This window comes from Oryzias latipes, chromosome 20 (assembly GCF_002234675.1).
Source record: "Oryzias latipes chromosome 20, ASM223467v1".
Taxonomy (NCBI): Eukaryota; Metazoa; Chordata; class Actinopteri; order Beloniformes; family Adrianichthyidae; genus Oryzias; species Oryzias latipes.
In genome coordinates, this window is record NC_019878.2 from 19,477,766 (window position 1) to 19,488,631 (window position 10,866).

General features: G+C 34.3%; 1 long non-coding RNA gene across 4 annotated transcripts in view; it reads right to left on the reverse strand.

The window, feature by feature from the left end:
- Nucleotides 1-6,779, reverse strand: part of LOC105356694 — a 28,717-nt gene extending 21,938 nt beyond the window's left edge. For 3 of the 4 annotated variants that reach the window (XR_002292592.2, XR_002292593.2, XR_910785.3), the window contains exon 1: nucleotides 6,480-6,761. This is a non-coding gene — a long non-coding RNA (uncharacterized LOC105356694). Of the gene's footprint in view, nucleotides 1-6,479 lie in introns of all 4 variants that reach the window. The other variant, XR_002292591.2, reaches the window with a different exon arrangement.
- Between the last annotated feature and the right edge of the window lie 4,087 nt (nucleotides 6,780-10,866).

A 10,866-nucleotide genomic window follows, 5' to 3' on the forward strand; every position in this document is an offset into this window, starting at 1 on the left:
AATGGCAAAGGGAAAGCAGGTATTCAAGGTGTGTTTGGAATAAGCCCCAATTAGGGAAAAATGCAAGCACACCCTCAAGTCTCACATATCCCACTTTGAAGTGAAGTTTCTGCAAAGCCCCTGCACTGGGGACATTTTATGCAGTAACATGTTTCTGAAATACTTAGTTTACTTAAAGGAAAATACCAAAACGTAAGAGTCTAACTTTGAAGACAAAAATAGAACGGGGATTTGAGATTTTGGTCAAACTGGAGCTTTAAATTTGGAAGAAAAAAAAGAATTTAAAGTGGGCTTATGGACTGTTATTAGTATTTATAACTGGAGTATAGTTTTTATGTAAGGTTTGAGTAAAAGTTACGATGTGCTTCCAGCATATTAATGCCAATCAATATTTAAAGCTAACCAAGGTTATTATTTAGGACAGCATATTACAAAAGTTGGTTTAAACCCTGGGAGAATCAGTAAGTTTTCGTTTCAATTTTTAAGATAATAATAATAATAATAATAAATATATATATATATATATATATATATATATATATATATATATATATATATATATATATATATATATATATATATATATATATATATATATATATATATATCTTATTAGAAACTATTGTAAGAGAATACAAAGAGAAAAGGATCTATTACTGTTATATAGTTGGACATCAGATAAATTAGAGAAATTAAATGGATCCATTATTGACCAAAACAACAAATAGATTATTTATTTGTTCGGGGCTGTTATTCTTTATTGTCAGCCGCCCCTTTAAGTCAAAAGAAAACAATCTTTTACTTGGATATCAAGAATAAATATGGATTAATTATGTGTAAAGTTAAGATTTGATATATTTTCTAAAGGCACTTTTAGTACACAGGTTACGGAAAAATGTGTTTTTCTAAAAAATCCATCCTTCTAAACTCTGTTATTTAGCACTTTCAAAGTGCAGAGAACTCTGTGAAACCCGAGAAGTTAAGTCAATAAGCAGAAGTTCTTTTGAGGCACAGAAGTTTCTTTCCAGAAGGTAAGTACTTGTTTAAGCTGGTGTTCAGATTAAGCAAGCATGCAGCCTTGTGCTTCAGTCAGACGGTGCTCACTCTGACCCACAGCCTCCTTTTGTGGAGCTCATGAGGGTGTAATAGATGAGCACACTCCATGTAAAATTCAGAGCAGGATTTGCAGTCAAATGAAAACAGGAAGTACAGCTGAAGCCGTCACTGCGACGCTGCTGACTGGGAACGGACATGCAGCATGTGCACAAGTGAGGACTGGCTGGATCTGCTACTGCTGTAACAAAAGCAGGCAAGTGGACAACGTCTACACTCCTGTCCCAAAAGAAAGCCCTCACCTTTAATAAAACAAAAAAATAGCAACAGATATTTGCATTACAGTCAGGGGTCTCAAGGATGTAAAATCGATGTGATTTTGTAGTTTTAGTCTAAAATTTAAAAAATCTGCTTCTGTGAAGAGGTGTGACAAAAAAATCAGGCACTTTGAAAGGCCCACACATTTTTAGTATTTTCTTTGAAAACAAAAAATAGTAAAAATTTTATAAATAAAATGAACTTTTTTGTTTTGGGGTAATTTGCTAGTTTTAAATAAAAAAAAAAAACTATAAATACTAAAAAGAAATAACAACACAAGCTCAAAATCTCCAAAGACGTTCTGAATGTAAAGCTAATCTACTAATTGAATCTAACTGAAGATATAAATACTCAACATGCAGTTATAAACGTATTCATCTAATTTGCTTGCGCTATAAAATCAACAGGTCAAAACACTGATATAAAATATTAAAAGTTAGCAAAAGTACAAAAATAAAAGAATTAAGTGTCACCATCTTTCTCAATGACACTCAAACTCACGTGAAAGGCAAAAATTGATTTTTTTTTTTCTTTTTCTGTAGCAACTCAGCAAAGGCCAAAAACTCACCCATGAAATTTCTGCCAGCAGTTACAAGAAAATCTTTTGCTTAGATTTTAGATTAAAGTAGAACTTTAAAAATAATGGTCAATTTTCAAAAGATTTGCAACACGTATTTCCACCCGTTCAAAGTTTATCAAAAATAAAATGCAAATTTTCTGTACCTGCAACAAATTGTGAACCGTGCATTTTTATTTAAAAATATGTCTTTATTGTATATTTTTTATTTTGTTACAGTTTTAATACACAGTCGACATAAATTATTGGCCGTTTACGACAAAAATTTGCAAAAGCTCAATTGAATCATTTTTGTGTTTTAAAAAACATGCATAGAAATGTAATCAGTTTCTTTGTTTTAGCAAATCCAAATAAAATAGCAATTTCATCAAAAACAATCTTTAAAAGCAACAAATCATTATTATAGTATTTTAATATTAAATATATATAAAGCTTAGATTTATTAAAGCTATAATTTTACTTTTTAATCAAACAATCATAATTTTTTTATTATTTCTATACAGTAAATCAAAATATAATGCTATTCAAAGGCTTTTCTATTCATAAATATTCCTTTTGGATAAATATTAAATTTAAACAGAAGAAAATACAAATATTTTAAATTGTATATATATCATATGTTTATTTCATGCGCCTTCTTATTATTTCTTAGTTTTTTTAATGACTGAAACTGATTACGACCGAATTCTTACATTACGTATTGTTTTAAGTTGGATGTAAATATTATTTTATCACTGAATGTAAAAATACGTATTTATACATAAATAATATATAAAGAATAATTTTTTATTGTATAATTATTATTTTTATCATACAAAATATTAGGATGAATTCGACATGATTAAAATAAAACAGACGGCGTTTTAAAATAACAAAGTTGGGTTCATAAAAGCCCTTAAAACCATGCTAACGTTTCCACGCATTCGTATTTTTAATTACGATTCGCTTAAACGTTCGTTTGTTTAATTTGTATTCTTCATTTCCTGGCAATTATTCCGCCGTGATTCCCATTTTTCTCCCCAACAGCTACAGTGCAGCTCCTCTCTTTCACGTCAGCCTAAAATGGACGCTTGTGGCTCCGAGTGCTTCATGGCTAAGTCCAACAGTTGTGGGTCCCAGTTGTGATCCACGACAAGCAAATGGCACCATCCTCTTTCACCCAGCCTGGGTTTTGACTTTCAGTGTGCCTCACCAATGTCAAAGGAAAGTGTGTCATTACACAGCAAAGACTGTGAGATAAACAACAACCCTGCATTTACTGCAGGAAATGACAGGTGCTGCTTTTGTACAGAGCAAAGCTTTGAAACTTTCTCAGGTTTTACTTGCAGAAACAGAGACAGATATGCAATAAAGCCCAGGAAGCGCTAGAGCCTGGATGAAAGCTAGTTTTCACCAGTCATCATCATCAAGTCAGACCTCGTGACCAAACTGTGGGTGGAGACTATGAACCCACAGAAAAACACCATGCAGACGGAGAGCGTTTCTTGCATCAGCATTTTCCACTTAAGTAAAAATTCCACATCCATGATTAAAAAAAAAAAAAATCAGAAAGAAGTATGGATTAAAAAATGATAGCAGCAGAGAGGTACATAACAACAGGTAATTTGATTGGCTGAATGTCAGCATCGCCGGCCACAGTTCAAGCTTTCCAAATACTACTGTCTACAGAGAAGGGATATCTCCCCCCAGGCAACTAACTGCATTCAGAAACTGCAGAACTGGGAGGCATTCCTGCTTTTCTCTGCTCTGCTTTTTTTAATTAAACCTGCTCAAGTGTATTGTAATGAATAAGTAAACACAGACCTTACCATTTTGGTGGGAAAACGTATAGACTGAAGGCCTGAGAGGGTGAAAAACTATACGAAACCATGAATCCCCTGTAACAGTAAAAGACAAAACCATTAGAAACAAGTACTTTTCTACTTAAAGGCCAAAAAAACTTTTGTTGCAAAAAATTCAATTCCTAGTCTATTCCTATAGTCTATTCCTTTTTTATGCAAAAATAAAAGATCCAGACTGCGTAAACAGATTAAAAAAAAAACTTAGAACAAAATGTGCTGGTAGAACTAGTTTAATTCTAGTTTACAATTCTAATAAAAGTGTATAAATGTTCCACTTTAAGTTAGGATATATTGTACATTCTAACAGATACTTTAGTATTATTATAAGTAATGTACTTACCAAGTTTAAGCACTTTTTATTCTTAACTACCACTCAAATTTAGAAACTTTAAGTAGTTTGATTATTTTAAACGTTGTAACGCGTAAATATGACGATAATTTTACGATAACAAAATTCTTCCTTACCTTTTCTAATTGCAATTCCAGTCATTTTTGTTGCACACAGGATGAGACTTAGGACAGGCCTGCATGCTTTTGGTGAGGCTACACACCCCAGTTAAAACAATACAATCACTGAAAAGCCATTAGGCAATGAGAAGAGATGAGATAAAAGTCGGTGTCTGACAGTAGGCAAGTGTGCACAAAGATGGGGGAAATGAAGAGATCTCTTCAGGCTTCAGAAAAAAAGATAAACATCTCAGACTTTCAGAGTGAAAGTAACTATTGTTGTCAGAATGAAGCCTGGAGCACCTTTACAGTCATAGTTAGCATTTTCTGTTATCTCAGAGCTGGAGAAAACATCAGGACAGTACGAAATCTGCTCAATATGCAAATTAAAACAAATATAATCTAAGTACTTTTTAAATGTGTTAGTATTGCAAAAATTGTAAACTTAATCATTAGTTTGAGCAGGTAGATGAACAAATGGGTTTCACATTCTTTGACCAAGCTTGGAGGAAAGCTGGAAGATCTTACACTCAAACAACTTGCAAACCACTGAACCAGAAACATTTCACTGCTGTCTGCTAAATCAGTGAACTCAAAAAAAAAAAAAAAACAGAAAATACAAACAAACCTGACTTCTTTTTCAATTGCTTTTTTGTACCCAGAAAAATAATAATGGCATTTTATAAATCTAGTATTTTTAATTAAAAAAACATGGACTTTCTGCTTTCTAGAAAACATTTTTAGTACACCAAAAAGCACAAAGGTCATTGCCTAGTTTCTTTATTTTAGTTTAAATCTATTTAACATGTATGGGATTACTACTGAGCATTGATGAGTGCATTTAATAACTTGCTTAACAAATATCCTTGAGGTTGCATTGAAAAACTGTAAACAATTGTGTTTTTAAAAAAGCAAAGCTGTTCTTAAACAATCAAAAAGTTATTTTTATTTTTTAAAATTTGATGTCCTGCAGTGCTAAACATAAGACAAATAGTTAGCAACGGAAAAAAAACCATTAAAAATTGACATCTCTAGCACTTCTATCTACTTTCTTAGGTTACTTTGTATCGGACATGATACAAAGTAACCTAAGAAATCAACTTCTATCTACGTTCTTGAGATTCAACGTTTCGTTGTGATGCAAGTTACGCTAGTCATCCCACCATTGGGGTGTCATGCTTCTACAACCTTGAGCTTGCATATAGAAAGAAACCTCTAGCGCCTTAGCAGCCATCTTGCTACAAACGAGGATATAAGCTGCAATGGAAGTTAGGAGGAAGCCTCCCCAGGTCATATGACTGCACCGTCTGCAGACAACCGCAGCGACAGAGCAAAAGCGTCTAGACTTGGTCCGCCGCAGCGGCAGTAGATCAGGCACTCTCATGCTGTCCAAAGCATTGTAGTTATCATTTCATAGACAAATCATCCTGTCTGGATAGGTCTTTTTCTAAGCCTAAAGTGTGCCATTCTTCTCCTTTTAGTGTGTGTGCATATGTATATATATATATATATATATATATATATATATATATATATATATATATATATATATATATATATATATATATATATATATATATATATATATATATATATATATATATATATATATATATATATATATATATATGGCTAAAGGCACAGACCTGTTAGTGTTGTCTACTGAACTCCATGGTTACATATTTCCCAGCATTCAAATGGTAGAAGGAGGGGGCAACAAGAATACATGGTCGTTTTTAGACATGTAACCAACAAACAATACATTGGTAAAGTCTACTTGTGCTTTCTATAGCTTAGTTATGCTAACATGACTTTGGTATTACTAAAAAAAAAAGGTTAAAAATACATAAATTAATTAAAATAATTCTAACCATAAGGTTGATCGAGGTAGAATTTCAACTTAGCTAGGCTAACGGCAGAGGACAACAGAAGATGTCTCGCGTCAGCAGAGGTGCGTCACCTGCGCAGTAGCGGGGTGACTGAGGTCAAAGTTACCACAACTGAACTGTTTAGTATCAAGAAACTTAGAAAATACACAAACTACAGAGCGTATCTTTGGTAATCATTTCAGAAAATATTCAGCCCCAATTGTACCACGCGACTCGCTAAATATATACGCAGTAAAAAAATTTTAAAAAAAGCAAAAATATTTTACATTTTCCAGATAAACACAAATAATAACACAGGAGAAATAATGCGACTTGCTGTTGGACATTACCCTGTCGGCCGTCGTTCTTACCTACCTGAGCATAAAGAGATGTCTGCTGCCAGACTGCAGAGGAAAAACTTTCAGAGCCTTTATCTAAAATAAATAAATAAAATAAATATTCGGCTATGCGGGATGACTCGTGTGCGAAAATATCAGAGGGAGGAAAGCAAAAATAAAAAATAAAACATTTCCCACCAAGCGGCGTTTCCGTCAATTCGCGGAAATCGTAAAACTCCATTTTCCAAATTTATCGATTTCAGACAGACTCCAGACAGTCTCCCAACGGTTACGTGCCTCTTTCCCTCGCGCGTGCACGCCGAATGGCGCGGAAAGCGTCAGCAGCGGATCGGGAGCGACAGCAAAAGCGGCCAATCAGGAAGTGGAAGGGATTCCAGCATCGAATCAGAGCTTCCCGCGAGGTTTGACCCCGCCTCCCATCCTACCTCCTCACCCGTCCATTGACAGAGAGAGCCGAAGAAAACAGGTCTGAGTTAAGCAGTTCATTGAACTGAGATGTGGGTCACTGATTCTTGCCAATTCTGTCAAAGAAAATAGCAGAGGCGACTGGTATCATATCTGAGGAACGATGTTACATCTAATTAACCCACTTATGTACATTTATTTTAGTCCATATTATATTTTAACCTCCCATGAAAATTGTATTTTAGTGTTTTCAACATGTTCTTGTTGCGTTTCATTCGTGATGATGGCCATATATAAAGAAAATGCAACTTAAAATTGTATTTCTGTGTCTTATTGTGAATCAGGAGCAAAAGTAAAAAAACAAAAACAATGATATAGGTGCTACTATCAGTGGGCCATAAACTCTTTGCTCAGCTCCATTCCGATACATCCTCTTGAAGACGACCAGATCCACGTACGTCTTAATTTTCCTCATCAGAGCTGCTATCTGGCTTAAAACTGGGTAACTCTGATTTTGCTCACCATTTTTGTTGCACCGGTAATGTTAGGTTGGAGGTGTGAGGGGCTGTAAGCTAGTGGGAGAGAGTGTAAACCAAGGGATGATGGAAAATTAAAGCAGGATTGCTCCTCGCCAACAGTGGATAGATAATCGATGTACCGCACAAGTCTTTGTTTAAAACTAAACTGTATGTTACACCAGTAAACCAAATGGTGGGGAAAGTAGAAATTGTTGCATCCTTACAACATACATTTACATATGTTTAAGTTAAAAGTATCAAAAACATGTATTGTGCCATATTTAATTTATTTAGAATTGTTTTAATACATTGCACCTCTTTTAAAGGCCAACCAAAAGGTTGTCCTCCACTCTTACTTGCTCATTTGCAAATGTAAAAACAGATTTTCATAACATTTTTTGTTTGTTGTTGTTTTGTAATACCCAGAAATTGAGATTTGAAGCAAATCATGGGAAAAGCAAATTGTTGCATCCCTAGATTTTAACTTTCATCTCCTGATTTCAAAATTGAACATTTAGCATTTAGTCAATCAGTTTTCTGATTTAATTATTTGCGGTATAAACTGGCTATGTTCAGCTCCTTCAGGCAATTATTTTAGTTATTTGGCCTTAAGTAAACAGAAAATAAAAACATATTAATCACACCAGCTTTTAAAAAATAATTGAATTAATGCTTTTGCATAGTTTCACCTCCAAACATATCACAATTCTTTAATGTATTTTTTCTAATTATTAATTACATTTTCTCCCATTGTTTTTTTTCCGGCATCTAAACCCACAGCACACTTTCAGCTCTTTCTGAAAAATTCCTGCTTAAAATTGTGATTTTGGCAACCTCTAAAATTTTTGAATTAACTTTATTAACTACTGAAGTTTACCAAACAGTGCTTTACTTTAGAAACCCTCAGCAGTTTAGCAGTTAGCTACTATATTCAGTTACCAGTTTCCACCAATAACATTCATATTTGCATTATGGTAGGTAAAGCCATTCATCTTGTTGTTATTTTAATCATGAATAAAACTTGAAACTAAACTGAAACTTCTTTACTGCTTATTGGCACTAAAGCTTTTTTTATAGCTTTAGTGTGTATCTCTCAATGTGCTTATCCTTGCAAAATGAGATCAAAACTTTTTTTTTATTGCACGTAACAACTTCCAATTTGGAATTTCATTTTCTGTCAAATCTACAAAGGGCATACAGACCACTTTGTTGTCAGGAACTACTGTCCTCTGGATGGGAAATTACAAGTCTGGTCTGCTCCAGCTTTGCACCCTTTAATTTGCATTGTTATGGAAAACCACTGGATTTGGAAAGAGCTCTGAAACACTGAGGTTGCAATAATAGAGTGTGACAGCTTCCCTTTTCAAATCTATTTGGAAGTGAAATCAAAATTCCTGGGAAAGTGAATCCAAGCAGGGTGGAAACATTTGAACAGCTTTAAAACAGATATTCTAGACACTTTTTCATAAACTGCATGAATTTCAGAGGAATGATTTGTGATGCAAAAGGCTTCAGAAGCAAAAATTGGAAATATTTTAATAAATTCTGGATTGATACTGTTCACTACAGTAGTAAAAAAGGCATCATGTACAAGGGAACAAACAGCCAACCTCATTTTTACTTTTTGCGTTTTCAATCCCCAAAGTCCGTTAGAATTCAGACTATTTCCTTTCACAACAAAGTCTTTTTACGCATTTCCAAATTAAAAATCTCATGGCTGATCCCTTCCCCTCGCCCTGCCTTTCCGATATTGACCTTGTGGTGCTACAAAATAGCCTCTTCCTCACAGTGGGACCCCATAATGAGCCAGTACAATGAGGCTTCAGTTCAAGTTCACTGCTCACCTCTCTTTGGTGTCTCTTTGGGTCTTTGTTGACGTTTGTCAGCCTAGGAGGAATCTGGGAGGGGGTAAATTCTGCTGTACCCTAACAACCCTGACATTAAATGCAGACTTCGACTCTAAGATTTGATCACTAAAATGTTTACTTGATGACTTTAAGATGAAAAGTGACCAAAAGAATCTTGAATAGGACAAATGTTCGAATTTTTATTCAAACGCTGACATTTTTTAATCTTGTGTTTTTTGCTTAAACTAAGCTTATATCGATCACAAGGACATTTTTTATTTGGATGTATTAAAAGAAAAACAAATGGCCCAAATGTTTAAAAAAAAGTGTGCCATGTAAACCTTTGTTGTACTTGTTAAAATACTGTCTTTTCCTTTCAAATCTCCTAAAATTTATAGGTTGGCAGCTATAAAAACTAAATTTTGTTGTGCTCTGCAACACTTTGAAAACCAAATCTCCCTCTATAAGGAATTCAAACAGCCTCACTCAAGCAAAAACTGTACCTGATTTATATTTTTGGACACGTTTTCCATTTTGCATACTACAGGAAAACCACTAAGGTTTTGCACACTAATCGTTTTCCTGTTTCAGTTGTTACTTTGGTTTTTAGTTTTTTTTGCCATCCAGGAAATCTCAATGTTTGTGTAATCTTTTCCTGTGGCTCAGATGAGATCGGTAATAGGTAAAACGTATGAAAGAAGTGCACTCCTAAAACAAATGTTCTTCAGAATTCGAACATGGGTAAGAAATTTTCAGTTTTGCTCATTGTTCTTAAACTGTAGCTTTTTATTTGGCGCCATAACTGTGATATTCTTTTCAACATATTATTTAGGTTTTGTTTTCTATAAGCATAGAAAGATTGCTTTTTTCACTTCCCAAAGCAGAGAGCTTAATCCATTGATTTTCTGATTGTGCAGTCACTTCTGTTCTGCCTATTGTGGTGCAGCTGCAGCTTCACAAAAAATTCTAGTGTAGCGTGCTCTGCCTTCTCGCAAACCTCCATTAAATTATTCGACTCTGAAAAAGACCTTGATTGCTGAAATAATCTGACCTTTTAGCTTGTGTTTCCCATATAACGGTTTAGGAAAAACAATGTTTTTGTCTACTTTGGAAAGGATGTTTTTAATTCAGCCTATCTTATCTTGCTTTTCTTTCCTTGCTTGTCTGCTCCTCTGATTGCCTGCTCAACTGCGTGGGTCATTTACATGGAAATGCATTGGTCCTTGTACTTAAAAATTGTGATATCAACACAGCAACAGAAGTATTTAACCTCGGATTTTAGACATGCATGGAAAACTCTTTTTGTTTCTCAAGTGTGCTAAAGAAAATTGGCAAGTCTAAATAGAAAATCACGTAACAGAAGCAAACTCATGTTCGTTTTAGAGCCCAAAATTATTAATAATCAAAGTGTAAATGGTTGTCACTTGTGACCCCATGTCCTTGAATTGAGAATAATCTCTCCCCCTTTCTTTGTTGCTGTGTTGGAGACTGTGCTGTTTCAATCCTGTCCATCTTTTTCATTACCTGGCTTAGAATTGGGTATAAACCCTTGTCTGTCCATACCAGAAAAACATACCATTAACCTGAGGGTTAAAAGCTGCTATTATTTATGTAGTAGGTCTCTCTGGACAGA